The following is a 19,126-nucleotide window of genomic DNA, read 5'->3' on the forward strand; positions in this document are numbered from 1 at the left end:
CTATATCGCTCTTACTAATGCTGTGTTTACACAGGCAGATTTATCTGACAGATTTTTTAAGCCAAAGCCAGGAACAGACCATAAACAGGGAACGGGTCATAAAGGAAAGACTGAGATTTCTTTTTTTCAAATCCATTCCTGGTTTTGGCTTCCAAAATCTGTCAGATAAATCTGCCTGTGTAAACGCACCATAAACCTCTCATAGCAACCAATCACTGCACAGCTTATAGAGCTCACAGAAAATGAAAGCCGTACTTTGTTGCTATGGGCAACACATAGGGGGACATTTGGGAAGTCCAGCGTTTTTTAAGCTCCGGGGATTTATGTTGCACTGCCTCTACATAAATCCCAATCGCACGGAGCCCGTCCTTGCAAAAAGTTTAAAACCTACGCCAGAGGTTTCAGTATCATTTTTCCACCAGAAAAATGATAAATGTGGCGCACGCTGTGGCCGCGCTCCCTCAGCGTGCTGACGCACTTCCCATAGCGCCCCTTCTCCGCCCGACTGGCGAAGGTGGCGCAGATGCCTTTTCATACATGTCCCCCAAAGTGTTTCATATATTTCTCCTATATACATCACGTCCATAGAGATTGCTGTACAGGCAAGTATACGCAAACGGAGGCACTACGGTATATGTTGGTGATATATTATATATTATATGCACAAGATAGATAGATAGATAGATAGATAGATAGATAGATAGATATACACACACATTATATATATATATAGATATCAAAAGTGCGATCAGGAACATATTGCACATTTGGTCATCACTTACTGACAGCAACATACAATACAACATGTCACCTATCAACTTTATCTGTATATAGGAAACCTTACAAGATAAAAATCTGCCCAACAAATATAAAGAAACAAGCAACCGGCAACAAACACGTAGCCATCCAGTCAGAACCAAAAAACGTCTTAGAGGGGCTTTTGTGGAAACTTAAGAAAAGTTTACTGAAAGGCGTGCTGGCTCTGAGATCTGCTCTCGAGGACTAAATCTGACAAGGCTCAATGCAATGAACTCAATAAAGGCACCACAACACAGATGTAGCAGAGTAAACTTTACACGTACAAATAACACAATCAGCTCTACGTTACCTGAAAGACAGTATGGATGTAGCGGAGCCGATATTGTCCTATCTAAAACGAATTGATGCCATATTACAAACTCAGCTCTGCTACATCAGAAGTTAGCAAAACTAAATAAAAGCATGCAGATTCCACACCGGGCTACTGAATCATCCCATGGCGAGGCAGATGCATGGTCCCATACATTGAAAGAAAAGAAGTTGCGGCACAATATACAGCGGCACACGTCTGTGGAAGGATCAGGATGAGAGGAGAGAAGGCAGCTCACCCATTGTGTCGCCCCGCGCACGCTGTCCTCTTCCACATGCTGCTCAGCCCAGCAGCCACACTACTGAGAAGCTGCACTCAATGGATGCATGTGCTGGCTGCCAGGCATGTGGGAGGATCACCAAGTTTCATGAAGATGAGACAGGCCATTTGGGCGTGTTTCTTTGTAACCTCCTTCTTCCTCTTTTTTTTTTTTTTTTTTTTAAATCTAGTGAACTCGCCTTTTGGCATGTAGTCACACTACACGACCTCGGCTTGTGGGAACCTGTGGCTAGTGCTGACCCCCCACCGCCCCTCCATCTGATTGCCTGAAGGCGATCACTAATGGAAGCCACAAATGTGCAACTCAAAGACAAAAAGCAGCAACACAGGTAGCCGGGGCATGAAAGGGTGACAACCCCCACCCTGAGGAGCCAGGGGAGAGAGATCATCAAAAGCTGCCGGGAAATGGAAGAAAGTTTCAGGATGAACCAGAGGCATTTTACTTTTTCTTTCAGGCTAGGGAAACAAGAAACTTAGGGCCCTATTACACGGTACAATTATCATGCGAAAAATCATTAAATCCTTCGAATTTAAACGATAATCGTTCGGTGTAATTGCAAGCAACAATCGAAAAGTCGTTCGTATGTCGTTGATCGTTTATTTAGATCTGAACCTAAAATTATCGTTAATCGTTCGCTAATCGTTAGCTGTAATTCCATGTTCGTTCGCTCAAGTTCCGCGTTTTTTCACTGATTGTGCAGTGTAATTGCACATTGTTCATTTCATTGTTCGTTTTTCTGGGATCAGAAGGAATAAACGATCATAGTAACGATCGCAATAACGATCATAGTAACGATCGTAACTAACGATTATCATTCTGTGTAATATGGTGAACGATTTCAGGTTAACAATAAACAATCTTGTTTGCGATCGTTTCTCGTTAGTCGTTAAAAATCGCTCAGTGTAATAGGACCCTTAGATATCTGATATTACAAGACAATTCAACCATACAAATGAAATGAAAAATTTAAGAATTTAAATTTAAGAATCTATTCCCTGATCTGGCTGAACGATTTGCCCTTTTTGATTGATGTGACTGAATGGCAATCTCTTTACAGCATGGCAAATTTAATCAAAAGTAATATCAAAGTGTCATGTCCTATACACGGGATAGGGATTACTAGACGACTGGTTGGGCTGTGACCCATGGGACCCCACTGATTACAAGGATGCAAATCAAACGCCCCCCTAGTGCATGTGCTTGGGCAGCACACCATTCATTCTCTATGTGGCATCCAAAGATTGCAATCCTATAGAATGCCTACTGCTGCTCCATGTACAATAACCACTTTAAGGAGGTTTTCTGAATTGGAGAAAAAAAAAAAACAAAGCTACTTTCTTCCAAAAAATAGTGCCACACCTAGGCTGTGCCTGGTATTGCAGCTCAGTTGCACTGAAATGAATCTGACTGAGCTGCACTACCAGATGCAACCTGGTAGACAAGTGTGGTGCTGTTTTCGGATAAAAAGTAGTCAAGTTTATGGGCACCAGCAGTCACCTGGCCACAAAATAGACTCATACGGGTGGTGCAAAGGTAACATTACATTATGGTGAAACATGTACAGTACATCTATCTGGTAGAAATCAGATTGTAAGCTTCACCCCAGCCAAGCTGGATGGCGCTATAGAATCAAGGAACTGATAGTCCGCTTATCATTCTCATCAGTCATCAGAATCACCAGTATAAATTGTTCTCGCACAGCAAGCGGCTTAATACCCTGCTGGCGCAGACAGCTCCGCAACCATTCACATCACGGAGGTGCTGTCATTGACAGAAATCAACAGAACGATTAATCACAGGGTAATGCTGGCTCTGTCACCGAGGACACAGGGAGGGATAGATGGAGATGCCACCTTTCAGCACCTGGCACAGATTTCACTCATAATGATGCCAGCAAGACAAACAACTACCGAGAAGGCAAACATACAGCGGGCAGTGCCCTGAGATTCTGATAATTAGAAGAATGGTCACTCTGGAATCAGCTGCAATACCAGCTGCTACCATATACAAGGGTGGCACTGTTGCTGTTCCTGGAATTTTACATGCACTGTTAAATAGGTTCTTTGAGTATAAAAAATCATGTTTAGCTGCTAACCTACAAGAGGAAAGGGGATGCAAGGGGATAAGCTGCTAGATAACATACTGGCAATAGCCGGCTACACACTTTACATTGCTAATCGTTATCCATTGGCTCTTCAAAGTTTGCAAAACTACAAATCCTGTCATGCCAGACCAAAAGGTTTTCCAGGAAAAAAAATAGCTGCTACCTTACAGAAACAGCACCACTCTTCTACTCAGTTAGGGTGCGGTATTGCAGCATTGAACAGTTTGGAGCCAAGCTGTAATACTGCACACAACCACTGGACAGATGTGGTGCTGTTTTTTGAAGAAAGAAGCTTTGTTTTAATTATCTAGGATAACCCCTACAATCGTGTGTGTACAGTCAGCTAAAAAGTGTTACCAGTCAGGTGCAGTTCTTCTTTGCAGCACTACTTGGAGATGGTATTGTTACTACTTCATAGGTGTCTGCAGTAATAGCTAACATTTTCACTAGCAACCATATCTAAGCAATGCAATGCTGCCCCTACAGTCAATGTATGGGAATTGCAAAGAGTCTCCCAATCTAAACTTCAGAGCAAAGCTTGTACAATGTATTACAGCTGTGGTGGGACCACTTTTTAGTCATATGGTAACAGAAAGCGGACGAGGGGGACAGAGATTATATATATATATATATATTTTTTTTTTTTTACTGTCCTACCTACTCAACAACCAAAAAGAAGACACTGCTAACTCCCAGGGTGCACGAGGGCTGTCATGTGGACGTTTCTACCTCACCCAAAATAACCGACTACCGCACTCAGACCCCAAATGTAGGCTACAGACCGGGTTTACTGATAGAAAACATCAATTCCCTATAGCCACTTCAGCCGGATGAGGCCTGTCCATCCTCGATGTCCGGACACGCTTCTTAAGCCATTTGCCATTACTGTCAGGGAAAGCTTCTCACTGAACCCCCAGTGGTTTTCATACTTGGACAACTCTGCTTAATGAAAAGATAGCGAGTGATTACAGCTCCCCGTACCGGGAGAAATAACACTGAATCCTCCAAGGACGCGTTTCAAGTCAGCGATTTGTTCACTTCCCCAAAGCCAGGAGTCAGTTAAGAGCCAGGTATCACTATACTATGTCTAAAATACAAGATAAAGTAACTTCACAATTAGTCTCTGTTAAAATAAATAAACCTTACCATTTTGTGTATACAGGGCCTATGCAAAGCTATGTGTCTCCATGGTTACAGACAACAAGCAAACCCTATGTAGTCTGGATCTTGCAGTTAACTGTGGGGTTCACACTAACATAACAAGGATGCATATCTGCATCAATACTATTTTTTTAAATTTTAAAATGTTTATTTTGTTTTACATAATACAAAACAACAGACAAAACCCCCACCCCTCACAACCCAACACTCAATTTTACACTTCAAAGATCAGGCTTCCTCAATCTAAAAAATTACAATTACACCTAATTATCATTGACAAGACATTCCCCCTCATTTTACAAAATTTTCCTTATTCTCTGTGTGAATAAACTTGCAGGGCGCCCCTCTATTATTAACACCTACCCTTCCTAACCCACCACCCTAGCTATACTTAATTTACATTCACTCAACCCACCAGGCCGAGGCCTAGCCACACCCCCTACCGCGCCGGGGGACAGGGGAAGATGGGCCAACGGGACCAGGACCAACCACCTCTACACAGTACCAGTTGTAAGCATCAACAATATCCAAAATCCATCTTATCTTATCCAACTTATTCAGATAACCAGAGCCATCTTTAACTCCTTATCCTGCCAGTCTAGCCCCTATCAAAGGCCACACTGACCAATGACAGAATAATCTCACTCATACCAGCTATCCACGGTCCCGCCACGCCGGAACCCATGAACAGCTGCCCTGTCCAATCCAAGGGTTTCCGCCATCCATTTATTATGGACAGCAGTCCCCACCAGATGGCCGGGTTCAGATTATATATTTTTCATCCAGACAATTAACTCCATCTTGATAAAAATCCAAAATAAATTCAGGCCCGTTTACTCGACCCTCTCACGGCCGACTCACGTGCCAAACTGCTTCCAACCACTATGCTGGCGGACTAGTCCGCCCAGTCCCGCGAGCCCTCCCCCCAGCCCAGCCGGCGCGCCGCCAAACCGCAACCCCATTCACACTGCCAAGCATCCCATAAAGTAGTATATCCACAGGGCGCCCTGAAAGTACCCCACAGTTTACAATCCTTCCTTTTATTTACCACCTTACTCTTGTCTTGTCTTAGTAAGTTTCTGTGCCTTCATCTGCACCAATACTATGACCACAACTGATGACGCAGACTGACCGCTGTAAATTCAGGTAAATATGCATCCTTTAAAGGGGGTTATCCAGAATTAGGAGAAGAAAAAAAAAAGCAACTTTCTTGCAAAAACAGCACCACCCCTGTCCTCCGGTTGTAAGTGGTACTACAATTCAGCTCCAGTCACTTCAATGGAACAGAGCTGCAAAACCCCACATAAGCTGAGGACAAGCATGGTGCTGCTTCTAAAAGAAAGCAGCCATGTCTTTCTAACCCGGATAACCCTTTAAGGTGGTCATACACCTTTGAGAGTTGTCAGCCAAATCCTCCTTCGGAAAACAGTTATACCTCCTGATTCCCCCCCCCCCATACACGTGCACTCTCAGTTTAGCTGAGCATGCATGTGCTTTCAGGGGTGAGTAAGATGCTGATAGAAACCTGATAGAATTCTATGGAAGTGGCTATATCCATAGGGTCACAATCAAGCTGCTCTGCATCCTCTTTCCTCCATCACTGCATATCCGCAGGGATACGCCTATTAGAAGAGCAGGATATGAGCCATGGCCAGCTAGGGGAGGACAGGGACACATGCAGCACGGTGACCCCATCTGGCTCACGCAGCAGGGTGTGCACCCTGTATAAGAGCGCAGCCCATACAGTGATGTGTAACCCCTCATTGTCTTCCTCAGAAGTCAGAGGCACAAGTACAGACCTGTGCACCTCTATTAATCTACATATGAACACAATGCATCCTGTGCGAGACTTCCTCCGCTCCCACCCCATGAGATCAGGTGTCCCGGTTCACACACAAAGCCGCCTCCCCCATGCAGAGAGAAAAGACTTTCACTACATACTGTTTGTTCTGCTCTGTCCCATATGGTAACAGTATAAAAGCTGACACTACCCTGCAGAGAAGCTGGGTTACACCTCAATAGCCTCCTAAGGCTGGTGAAAGTTTCATTGGAAAGCTTGGTGACCACCAGTATGGCCCTTTAACCAGAAAACATTGAGTATAGAATATCAAACTTTTTATGTAGTGAATGTGCTTTATTCCAGGGCTGCATTAACAAGTCCGTAGGCTTCAGAGCAGACATCTTTCAATTCACAACTATTCCAAGATCCATGATGACAAAGGCTGGCAACCAGTAAGACGCCTGCCCATTGCCTAGCTGCCCTATATGCCTAACCGATCCTTTGGACCAAGCACATTTTTCATCTTATTGCAGACAGAATTTCCACTTTCTGAAGGGAAGTTGCTCCTCAGCTTTGGGAGCCATTTGAGACTGTACCTGGTAGAATATTGGTATGCGGAATTTCACTTAGAACACATGAACACTCGAGCAAGCAGAGCGTGCATGTACAATGAACCATCAGGAATGATAGAGGCTCGCTAAGTTGACAGCTATCTTACGTGTCTTAAAATTCAGATCCTGTTTTGATTGTAACTGTCAGAACTGTTCAATGCTGAGACCTCCCGGCCATGAGAGGCGCTCATCATCACCCCCCACAAAGGGCAGATTCTTTACATTACCATAGGATGAGGTCAACATATTGGCCAGAGGCTGGAATGTGAGGGAACACAACCAAAACTAGGAAATAATGGGATCAACCAGGCGTATGAGCGCGAAAGTGAGTAATGTTATCAGCAGGTGAAATCAAGGGTGCGATCAGCAGGGGAGGAAAGCAAGAGTGCAGAAGATAACAGAGTACGATATCCCGAGAAACAGGGGACATATAGACAAGGAACTGAGGTCTGTGTCAGTCTTCACTTTGTTCTGGCATTCTATTCATCCATTAGGAAGAAGGTCTGAGATGGTATGTCAGCGACTGTATGGACATATGCACTATACAGAATATACTTCTCCTCTCCTCTCACATGTGTCAGTGTAAACTGTGAACCTGGTGTTCTATGTACCATGATATATGTGATCAGTAGAGACTGTCACCAGACTAATAAATATTGTAAGGATTTTCAGAGACATATGGAGGCTCTTCATGCCGCCCTGATGACTCCTACACTTCCGGTTGTGCAGGTGGGAAGGTAATCAGCGAGTACAGACTAGTTTTATTAACAAAAGCCGGGCCTGGGAGAATCGAAGCCCCTCAGCCATGGAAATGTCAACTATGGCAGTATGACAGCTATCAAAAACCAGACTTTATTTATCATATGCATCCAGCTAAGTGACAAGACAAGATGCATTAATATGGCATAGTCTTAATAAGCGGCCTGAGTTCCAGCTGTTGTAAAACTACAATTCTCATAATGCCTGGACAGCTAAAGATAGCGCTTATGGCTGTCCAGGCACAATGGGAATTGTAGTTTTACAACAGCTAGAGGACAGAAGGTTCCCCATCACTGGATTACGCTCACAGTGCTATTTGGGCTAATGACTATACCTGTATTTACAATAAAAGGTTATATTGTTTTTTAGAGCTTGTTACATGTTTTTTATGCACCTTCGTGTTGCAGAAGTTTTTTTTTTTTTTTTTACATTTTCCAGGTGTTTTCTGCACCAATTATCTAACTTCATTATTGTTGCCATTTACACTTTTTTGTGTTTACTTATAGAGACGCATATTATTATTACACACATAAAATAGGAGTATTTTAGGGTGTAATAATGTGAAGGTACAACTTTAAAAAAAAAACTCCAATTTAAAGTGTGCACATAGCCCCGTGATCAAGCTCTTGTACGCGAAACGTGCGTTTGGGAAGAGAGGCACCCACGAACCATCGGACATTGAGGTACATATACCCAGTTGCACTCAGCACTTCGCTTTGTTTGCACTAATCTTGGAAGCTGATTGCCCCATAGGGTGACAGGCCCAGTAGTGGTATTCCATGTTCGGGAGATCGTAATAGATAGGACTGCAGCACTTTCATTTTATTTATTTATTTATAAGCTCCCCTCTGATGTTCATGTGCTTCCTTTACAACTGTTCTGTCCAGGTGGGATCTGTGGTGTACCCATACAATCTCTTCATTTCTGTTTATACATTTAATACGTTTTTAATCATGTTTTTTTGAAATATGCTTAATAAAGGATTTGTGATTTAAGATTTGTATGATTCTCAGTGGTGCCTTCTTTGTAGGATTTTTTTTTTTTAAAGTGTGCCCATAGTCTAGATCCAGTCTTCCCACACCACAAGTGTTTTACATATACCCTGGCTTAGGCCTCATTCACATGTCTGCAATTACAGACAGATTATGGCCCCATTTACACATCTGTAGGTGTTACAGGAGTGTAACGGGGCCGTGATCAGCGCCGCAAAAAATACTGCTGTACCCTAGTGCCATCTTAACAGCATTATGGGCCCCTGGGCAGAGCTATGTAGTAAACCCTCTTACAAACCCCCAACCTTGTGACCCTTCTTGCCTTTCCAGCCACATCCGAAGCCCCTGTTCTCCTTCCCCGGAGCTCCTCTAGCCAATATTTTCTCTCACTGCTTTTGAGGCCCAGCGTACTCACGCACCATGATTATGGTGTAACTGTGCAGTGCGTGGGTCCGTTGGGATTCCGTCGCATGAATTTGTGAAGCGCATCACAGCCTGTACTAAGTGTGGATGAGGAAGGGGGGGGGGGGACAGCTCCATGCGCTGTGGTCCATGGCCACGTTGTTACAAGAGAGAAAGACATTGACAGACAAAGGCGCGGTAAACATATTGCTGTCAATACTATGGAAGGTTCTACAGACCCGATAAGTCAACAAGGCTTACCATGTGATCTGTACGACTAATTATGGTCGCCACTGCAAATGGAGGCCATGATACAAATGTAAGCCGGTTGGTTGCTATAGGTAACAAGGCCCATTTGTAGACCTATGTGGTAGTTTTGTGTTACTTTAGGTCACCTTACTCTCTCAGCTCTTGATCGATCATCCACTTGATCGTTTCATTCAAGTATCCCGTAGGGTGACAATAACGGATCGGCCCTGGGCTTTCAACACCTGTTGATAACATTCTAAACATTATAATGCCTTCTCCATCCAGCATCGGTACCTCGCTCTATGGCTGCATCATCCCATCCAGCGGTCACCTAGCAACTAAAAGATTGTTCTGCGTTTTGTACACCAAAATAACTACGGAACAAAATGTGCTGTTTTGTGTGTTTGCTGGTTCTCTGGTTATTCGAGGATTTCACTAGGCAGAATTAACTTGTTATGTGCTTCAGGCCAGCAATCGGAGAGAGACGTATTACAGCGCATCACTTGACACAGGTCACGGATTGAGGAGAGATGAGATACTTCACTTGAGTGGACACTCAGAATAGCAATTTCTGCTATCAGGAGTAGTCGAATTAGAGAGAAGAAAAGTGGGTCTTCCTCAACCACTTACTTCGAGGGTTTCACATCCTTCTGGTAAGAGGTCATCTATTCAAGACATCAAGATGCTCAGATCCAGCATCCTGCTCGCTGAACCATAGAGAACGCTGCACTGGTAACGTTTCCCCTCAGGTTACTGGGATCTTGGAGGAAAAACTGGGACAAAACTGATATTTGCAGGCAAACATAATGGAGTTAGCATAGCTCCAGCCCAATATAATCAATCAGGCTTAAAAGAATTGCTACTACTATACTGAAACAGCGCACCACTATTGTCTTCAGTTCGGGTGTGGTATTGCAGCTCAGTTCCACTGCAGTGAATGACACAGTTGTAATACCGCACACAACCTGAGGACAGGCACAGTTTTTGAAGCAAGCTGCTATGCCTTTTTACTCCTTTTTAAGCCTTTTAAAGGGAATCTGTCAGCTGTAGATCATGCACGGAATTCAAGTGTCAAGGAGGTGTGGCTGGCCTGAAGCATGCACCGCCTCCTCTAGTCTGCTCCCTGCCCTGCATTACTGATGGGTTCAGCTTCCAGGTCTAGGCCCTGTACATCAGTCAAGGCAGGGAGTGCTCTGGCTTCTATCTATCAGCTCTATATCATTTCTAGAAGTGTCAGGAAGGCGCTGCAGAGTTTCTGCATGTATGCCTCCTCTCTATCTGATGTACAGGGCTCAGTTCCGGAAGCCAAACTCCATCCAACACTCATTAAGGGCAGAAAGAGGAGAGGGGAGGCATGCATGCTACCTCTAGGTAATGCCTTCTTGACAATTGAGCATGATATACAGCTAATAAATTACACATGGGCACCCTATCCTATAGCATAACATAGCTGCTTTCTTGTCCTCTTGTTCTATTGAAGTTAATGGAGCAGAGTGGTAATACCAGAAACAACCTGAGAACACGTGTGGCACTGTTTTTGGAAGCAGTTATATTTTTCTAATCCTCCATGGCAGGGCCATAAGCACAGAGGTTACAGCCTAAAATCATCAATAAAAATACTATAACTTTATATACTGTAAGGGAGGGGAAGTGGCTGGCCTGTAAAACAAGGTCTCAATTTAGAAGAATTTATATGGGAAATGGAAGAACACAATGGGTGAACCTAAAACTCAGTGGGGGAGATGCCCAAAACTACCTGCACCAAAAATCCAATGCAATTTATACCAAAAGCTTGTGGCTTACTGTAAAATCAGCATGAATTGGCTAAAAGGGACTTGGCTTAAAGTGTTAAGGTTTGTAATTTACTTCTATTTAAAATTTCTAGTATTCTAGTACTTATCAGCTGCTGTATGTCCTGTAAAAAAAATCTAGTCTTTCCAGTTTGGAGAGCAGGAGAGGTTTTCTATGGGGATTTGCTGCTGCTCTGGACAGTTTCGGACATGAACAGAAGTGGCAGCAGAGAGCACTGTGTCAGTCTGGAGAGAATATACCACTTCCTGCAGGACATACAGTAGCTCATACAAATACAACTATCAGAAAATTAAGTTCAACCACAGTTTTATTTGCAATACACAATAGCATGGTGCTTACCCTGCTGAAAGACGACTTACTCATCCGTCTGGGACTGCTCTAGCACATTATTCAGATGGATTTCTCACACCCATGCCACTGGCTTTTATTCTATAACCCAGTACAGAACTCGTTGTTCCTCCAAGTATTGTCATCTAGGCATGGCATCCGATCCCTGCCCTCTGGTTCACAGTAAGTGACAACCGTTCTGGATACAAGGAGGTGACAATCCCTTTTAATGCAATGACTAGATTTTAGGAATATCTGAAAACACTGGACAACCCCTTCATAAAAACAAAGGTTGCTCATGTAACTGACATCCACCAGGTCCCCACTCATCTCCATGACAAGCGGCTAATTTAATAAAAAAATTTAGGAAAAGACCGTATTGCTGGAAAACAGGTCACCCTGTGTTATACTGCCTCAGTTCCATCACTGCCTGTATCCTCCCTAAACTATATTCCCCTCATCTGATCACAACAATGCCCTGGTATAGTCTTCTTCAAGTCTTCCTATAAGTATAAGCTGCTGTATGTCATGCAGGAAGTGGTGTATTCTCTCCAGTCTGACTCTTTCCATGTCGGTAATTGTCCAGATCAGTAGCAAAACCTTTCCTGCTCTGGACAGTTTCTGACATGGACAGAGGTTGCAGCAGAGAGCACTGTGTCGGACTGGAAAGAATACACCACTTCCTGCAGTGCATACAGCAGCTGATAAGTATGAAAAGACTGAATATTTTTTAAATAGGAGTAAATTACAAATCTATATAACTTTCGGAAAACAGTTGATTGGAAAGAGAAAGTGTTTTGCCGGAGTACCCCTTTAAAGCATTACTGTTGCCTAAAAATAAAAACATCTGGTTTGACCAGTTGGGGTCTAAGTGCTGGGACCCCCACAATCTTTAGATATAGGCAGCTGTGCACTTCACTACCCTGCTTGCGCTTGGACGGACTCCCTGCAGGAGATGGGTTCCATTATATAGACCCATCCTATCAAGCAACGAGCCAGGGAGTAAAGCGCACAACTGTGCTTCTTCCTCCTATATCTAGAGATTGGCGGGGGCCAGCCCAATCAACCTTGTGAAAGCCCTCAGCATGCATACTTCTACACAGATAGGTGTCAATCAGTGAGTAGGACCTCCCTCTTGACTACTAAAGCCTAGAATGAGCAGAGATTTACATGGGTAAACGATAAGTTATCCTGGAACTTTTACCATAGTGACATATCAAAAATTTGCCTCCGTGGGCCCCCAGGTTCTAAGACCCCCTATGATTGCTAGGCTGTAGGGCCACTGTGCCCCTTCATCTCGCCTCAATGAGTGGCATATAGTTACAAGTCAGTCTATTGGGGGGGGGGGGGGGGGCGACACAACATTGGCTGTAGAAGTTAAAAGAGAAGAAAACATCATGTGACTGTACAAAATAAATACAAAAATGTATTGACAGATCAGAAAAGCTTGTAAAAATGTTCTATGCAAATGTGGATTTTTACTGTAAAAAAAATCATAAAATGTGAATTCTGGGTATAAGTGCTCTATTATAGCTTTGCCTTTTCATGTATGTATTTCTATGGATGGAACACACGCTATAGGAAAAATACTACCGCCTTTACATAATCCATGTATCCTGCTAGGATTGAACTGAAGCATCATATGTCAGAGTTACATAACCACAACACCCGGAACTCCTGATTCTTCCTAACACAATACTGTAGCGGGGGGTCCGTACTACAAAAACACCTCGGCCCCTGCACCGTGCACCAATTGTATGATATAATATTACAGATTGGAAACTACAGTATGGCTAACACTGAGACTATTATAAAAGAGGGGGGAAAAACAACAAACAAAAAAAGCTAATGTTTTATACAAAAACGGAAAAAAAAACGCAAACATTATAAAATCCTAAACATCACAAGACAATTATACAGCTGGGAGAAAGCTACAGGAACATAATACTGAGTGGGCTGATCTACAGCGCACCGAACGGGAATACAAAGCACGGTATATGTCATGGAGACGCAAGTGTTTTTCTTACAATTCTGTTTTCTAGCTGAACACTTTAACTCTTTACATAGAGCAACTATGACTGCAAAGGAGAAAAGAAAATACCCCTTTCCGGGGAAGCTGGATGACTATTAATATGATGCTAAGAGGGTGGTAACAAAAGGAGTACTACAGGCAGTCTAAGGAACCATAGAGTAATGATGGGCGGGGGGAGATAAAATATTCATTTGGACAAAAAAAAAAAAATCTACCATTGTGTGTTTATATCTTCTATCCTATGTATCTCCATGGTTACAGACTACAAACAAACCCTGTGTAGTTTCATCCTGCAGTCACACCCACTTCCATCCATATACTGCTACTTACTAACCTAAGGTATGGAAAAGGGGTATTCCACAGTTTTGTTTTTCAAAATTTTGTTAGCACCATAAAAATAATAATTAAAAAAAAAAAAAAAAAACTATACTTACCTACCTCTGATCCCCTTCTTGGCTTCTTCCAGTGCTGCTGTCTTCTTCCTGCTTCCGAGGCAAAAAGCTCAGAGCAGGACCTGCCCACTCACTGGCAGCGGTGGTGTCCCATCTTGCACCAGCAGGCCTAGCAGGCGGGTCTTGCTCTGAGCTCTTATTTTGTAAGTAGGACCAGAAGACTTTCAGTATAGCTGCATAGGTTTTTTTCTATTTTTATAGGGCCCCAGCAAATTATTTTGCATAGAAACTTAAAAAGATATATGTGTCTCTGTTCCTATGTTGTTGTTGGTATACACCAGGAGGATTTCCTTATGTATACATCCAATAGAAGACAGTAGCATATGTCACCATATAGGAATCCAGTAGCAAACATCACATAAGAAAATATGTAGTATAGTATGGCAGTACAGGGTTAGTGGGCCCCAGGATCAGGACATTAACAAACAGTATTGTGATTGGGCAGAAACCAGACATCAGCCCAAGGCAAGAAGAGCGCTTTGTGCCCTACACTGCATTCTATTGTGAAATAGTATTAGAGACTATGCTATTATATTTCTTGTGAAATTAAAAAAGCATGATACACAAGCCTAAAGAGGGGCCAGGTGAACCAGGCCCTATGGGGTGGTCCAGTGTATGCATGAAGAACTTCTCAAGTGTGACTTTACAAACTGACTACAGAAGGGTTGTCTGTAGTCTGTTGCCATGGTGACACATAGGTTTGTTTAGGAATTGTAAATGTAATTACAGATTAAGGGTGTGTTCACACGTGCAGGATCTGCAGCAGATTTGATGGCACAGATTTGAATCTGCGGCAGATCTGCAACAGATCCGCAGCAGAATTGATGGCCCAGAATTCATTTGCTTTGAATCTGCAACTTCAAATCTGTGCCATCAAATCTGCTGCAGATCCTGTACGTGTGAACGCACCCTATTTTTTTTTTTTTACACTTCAGCTATTTAGATGCATTGGAGCAATAAACAAAAATGATCCCATAGGGGGCAAAGCTAAAACATCACAAAATGTGAAGTTATCCAACTTTCTAAACAATGTAAAAACACAGCCTTGTGGTATATTGGATGTCATAGTCCTAAAGGTCACATAAAAAGCTAAAACGACTGAATCAGAAGGTATCAGGTAATAACAAGGCACCCTACTGGTGAATACCTGGCATTACAAATCTCTTGGAGCCCTAGAACATGAATACATTATGTTCAACTTGTAATATTTACTGCAGAAAGTATTAAGTTACAAAAAGCATAATTCCCTTTAATTACTAGTGCTCTTTGCTGTAACCCTCTGTTATTAGCGTGTCACTTCCACCATGTAATTTCACTGCTGCATCTGATGACTTTTACTGTGGGTATAAAAGGTGCACTAAACAACACAGCCAACAAGACGTGAAGTTAATAAAACCTCACAAAACTTACTGAGAACGGGATCCTTCCTCCCTTCTAGATCACTGCAGTAACTGGCAGATGAAATCAGTTTGTACTTGTATTATGGTCACATTAGAAGATTATTATAATTTTATGCTTTTTTTATGCACTGTAAATGAGGGTGCGACATAACCCAATGACAAATGATGGATATATCAGTCCTGGGATTGTGCTGGTTTTGCTTAGTTTTACCCATAAGATTACGGCAGGCTCTGAGAGCTTTGACAGTCCATATTATTCCGTGCAGTAGCATGCATCCTCAACCACCACTCTACTTAAAGCGACTCTGAACCCACCATCTGACCCCCCTCCAAACCACTTGTACCTTCAGATAGCTGCTTTTAATCCAAGATCTGCTCTTGGGTCCGTTCGGCAGGGGATGTAGTAATTGTTCTAAAAAAACAACTTTTAAACTTGCAGCCCTGTGCCAAACGGGAGTATCTGTGCCCTAACTTTGCACCATCCCTCTGTCCCTCCTCCCCACCCTTCTCATGATTAGGAATGCTCCAGGCAGATTGTCTCCTATTCGTCAGCTGTGTGAATACTGAACATGGGCTGGATAGTTGAGCACCTGTGCAATGTTCAGCATGGAGAAAATGTTCCAGTGGCCTTCCTAATGATGGAGAGGGTGGGGAGGAGGGACAGAGGGGTGGTGCAAAGTTAGGGCACAGATACTCCCGTTTGGCATGGGCTGCAATATTAAAAGTTGTTTTTTAGGACAATAACTGCATCACCTGCCGAATGGACCCCAGGACAGATCTTGGATTAAAAGCAGCTATCCGAAGGTACAAGCGGTTTGGGGGGGGGGGGGGGGTACAGAGTCACTTTAATCTGTAGGACTTATGAAGAGGATAGGCAAATATACTAGTAAACCCTTTAAAATCCTAATAAGAAGCTTCAGCTGCATCCCCCTCCTCCCTCTATATGTATGCCTGTCCTTGAGAACTGTCCAGACTCCAGAGGAGTACTTGATTTTTTTTTAAATGGGGTCATTTACAAGTTTGTACAATCTTATGGCATGGATTTATGTAAATCTGTTTGTTTCTTCTTTGGAGTTTCTTCTTTGGAATACCCCTTTAAATATCCACATGTACTAGTTAATATATGGATATAAAACTCCAGATGCACCCCCTTCCCCCCATTAAGGAACAACGCTACACAAGATGGATTTTTGGTGACTGAGGAGATATATGAACAATTAGAGAGTGCATGCAGACAAAGAAAGAGGAATGAAAGGCTGCTGGAAGGTAAGGAAGACTACACTTTTCTCTGATAAGATATATTATGCATTTATTTGAGATGAGCAAACCTTGACCACGTTCAGGTTTGTGTGGACGAACCAGAACTTGCTCGTGGTTCGCATGTCTCTAGTATTCACATGTACACCATAGTAACATAGTTAATAAGGTTTAAAGAAGACATGAGTTAATTAATTTCAACCTACAGAAGCCCTACTGTGTTGATCCAGAGGAAGGCAATAACCCCTATGTTATATAGAGCTGTTAATTGAACAGTTAAAGCTTCACAAACACATAATGTGTATTATACATAAAAATTATTACAGACTGCTTTATACTTACAGGTGCATGGATTCCAGGCACAGCGCGGCAAATAGGATCTGCAAAAGACAAGAGATTGAAATGAATATTTTAGATGTAAAACTCAAACTGTTAAAGAAAAAAATAAAAGTTAACAGCTGTGTCACCTGTTAATATGACATCCTTTATATTGAATAATTCCTTATCCACATTACAGCAAAGCTATAACCACAGTAATAAAGTGGAGCCGCAACTCCAGACATAACCTATGAGAGAAAGCGGTGCTATTTGAGAAAAGAAAAATTTTAAGAAAACGGTGTTGTTTTTTTAAATCTCTTAATAACCCCCCCCCCCCCCCAACATACATAAACAAAAAGTAATCTAAAGCCCCTATTACATGGCGCTTGTTTGCTCCTCGTTCCCCGCTTGCTGCCGCCGCTACTACACGCGGCAGCAATGAGTGGGTAAGTACAAGGGGGCCGCGGGGAGCTGCCTGGGTGATCGCTGGATCGTCTGGGCAGCCCATAGCACATAGCAGCGGTCTGCTGCCCCCGATCCTACCCCACGGAGCAATGGCAGCAGATTGTTGCTATCACAGTCGTTTATCTTAACATGTTAAAAGACAACTGACTGCAACAATCAGCTGACATTGTTCATGTCGGCTGATCGTTGCCTTCTATTACACAAGAAGATTATTGTCTGTAACGGCCGATATCGTCCGATAATCGCTTTGTGTAATAGGGCCTTAACACCTTCGGTTCAGTACAGATAATTTCCAAGCAATGTCTTCCTTATCACAGGTAAGAGAACAGTGACAGGTGACAACAGGATATAGATAACAGAGGTGCACACAATAACTTCTACTCACAACTTGACAAAAAACATATGTTAGTAGTGCTCCACATGATTGGTTATGATAAAGGATAAACAGCAAGCATGGCTCCAAAAAGTAAATCCCCCAAAAAGTCTGTAAATAATTCCTCAGTATAAAAAGAAAGTGCTACAGTGCAAAAGTGCAAAAGAAATTCACTATATCAATGTAAACACCCAGTATGAACCTTTAGTACAAGAAGGAAGCCAAACCATATGTATAACACTGATTCAATTTCATGGGAGCAGATGCCCTGGTGCAGACCCAACATGTGTCGTCACATACAGTGACTTCGTCACCTATATACACTACATGTCAAATGTGTATGACCATATGTAAGGCAGTGTGTGTGGGGTTCGTACCAGGCGCACTTACAATTGGAGGTATACAGAGGTAGAGTTTGGTTTCATAAGTCTATGGAAGCCCTTCCAACTCTATAAATGGAGGTTATAAGGAGACATAACCCAGCCATGTGCTTTGTGCCACACTGATATGATATAAAAAAAAAATATATATATATATATATATATATATATATATATAACCCCTGTTCACTGTTCTCTTAGCCATTACCTTTAAAAAGGAAAATTAGAGCCAGATGTGAGACATTCTCCATCCAAACAACAAAAGGAGCGACTTTTGGATCTCGCGCCGCGCTCCTACTAAATCATAAATCTCACTGACGACAACACTCACAGGATGTTTTTTTCCTGACCAAGACAAAATGGAAAAATGCTTTCACAGCTGTTGTGATCCAGGTTACAAGATTACGGCATTGAAAATGAACGGTGCCGGGAAACAGGAAAGAGGCTCTTAACAAGTCCGAGCAAGCGCCACTCACTACTCATTGAGAAGAGGTTCCCAGGGGAAAGACAGGGACAGGACCCATGAGAACGTGAGGCCATCACTCAGCTTCTGAGAAGAAAGACAGGGTCTCTGCAGGACAGGATGATAAGTCGGTCAGATGAAACCTACATCCTCATTTTACTCCCTCTATGCTTAGATCACAAGATAGAAAGAAAAACGTATTAAAACGTGATATAGATAGGCAGATATCTAATTAGCATACAGATTATATATTGCACGTATGTAACATTGGCCCAGTTTTTAACATATCTGATGGTAAACACCATATTGGCTAAGAGTTTGTATGTTCTTTCCCCAGTTGTGTAGGTTCCCACAGAGTTGTGTGGTTTACTCCTGCAATT

At 42.7% G+C, this 19,126-nt stretch overlaps 1 protein-coding gene across 5 annotated transcripts in view; it reads right to left on the minus strand.

Annotated features, from left to right (window-relative positions):
- TIAM1 (TIAM Rac1 associated GEF 1) overlaps positions 1-19,126 on the minus strand; it is a 241,741-nt gene that overhangs the window by 124,074 nt on the left and 98,541 nt on the right. For 4 of the 5 annotated variants that reach the window (XM_069946252.1, XM_069946254.1, XM_069946253.1 and 1 more), the window contains one exon: positions 17,090-17,127. The gene's annotated coding sequence lies outside the window, so the exon portion shown is untranslated. Of the gene's footprint in view, positions 1-1,367; positions 1,457-17,089; positions 17,128-19,126 lie in introns of those variants that run through there. The other variant, XM_069946255.1, reaches the window with a different exon arrangement.

Source organism: Dendropsophus ebraccatus, chromosome 11, assembly GCF_027789765.1.
Source record: "Dendropsophus ebraccatus isolate aDenEbr1 chromosome 11, aDenEbr1.pat, whole genome shotgun sequence".
In the NCBI taxonomy this organism is placed as follows: domain Eukaryota; kingdom Metazoa; phylum Chordata; class Amphibia; order Anura; family Hylidae; genus Dendropsophus; species Dendropsophus ebraccatus.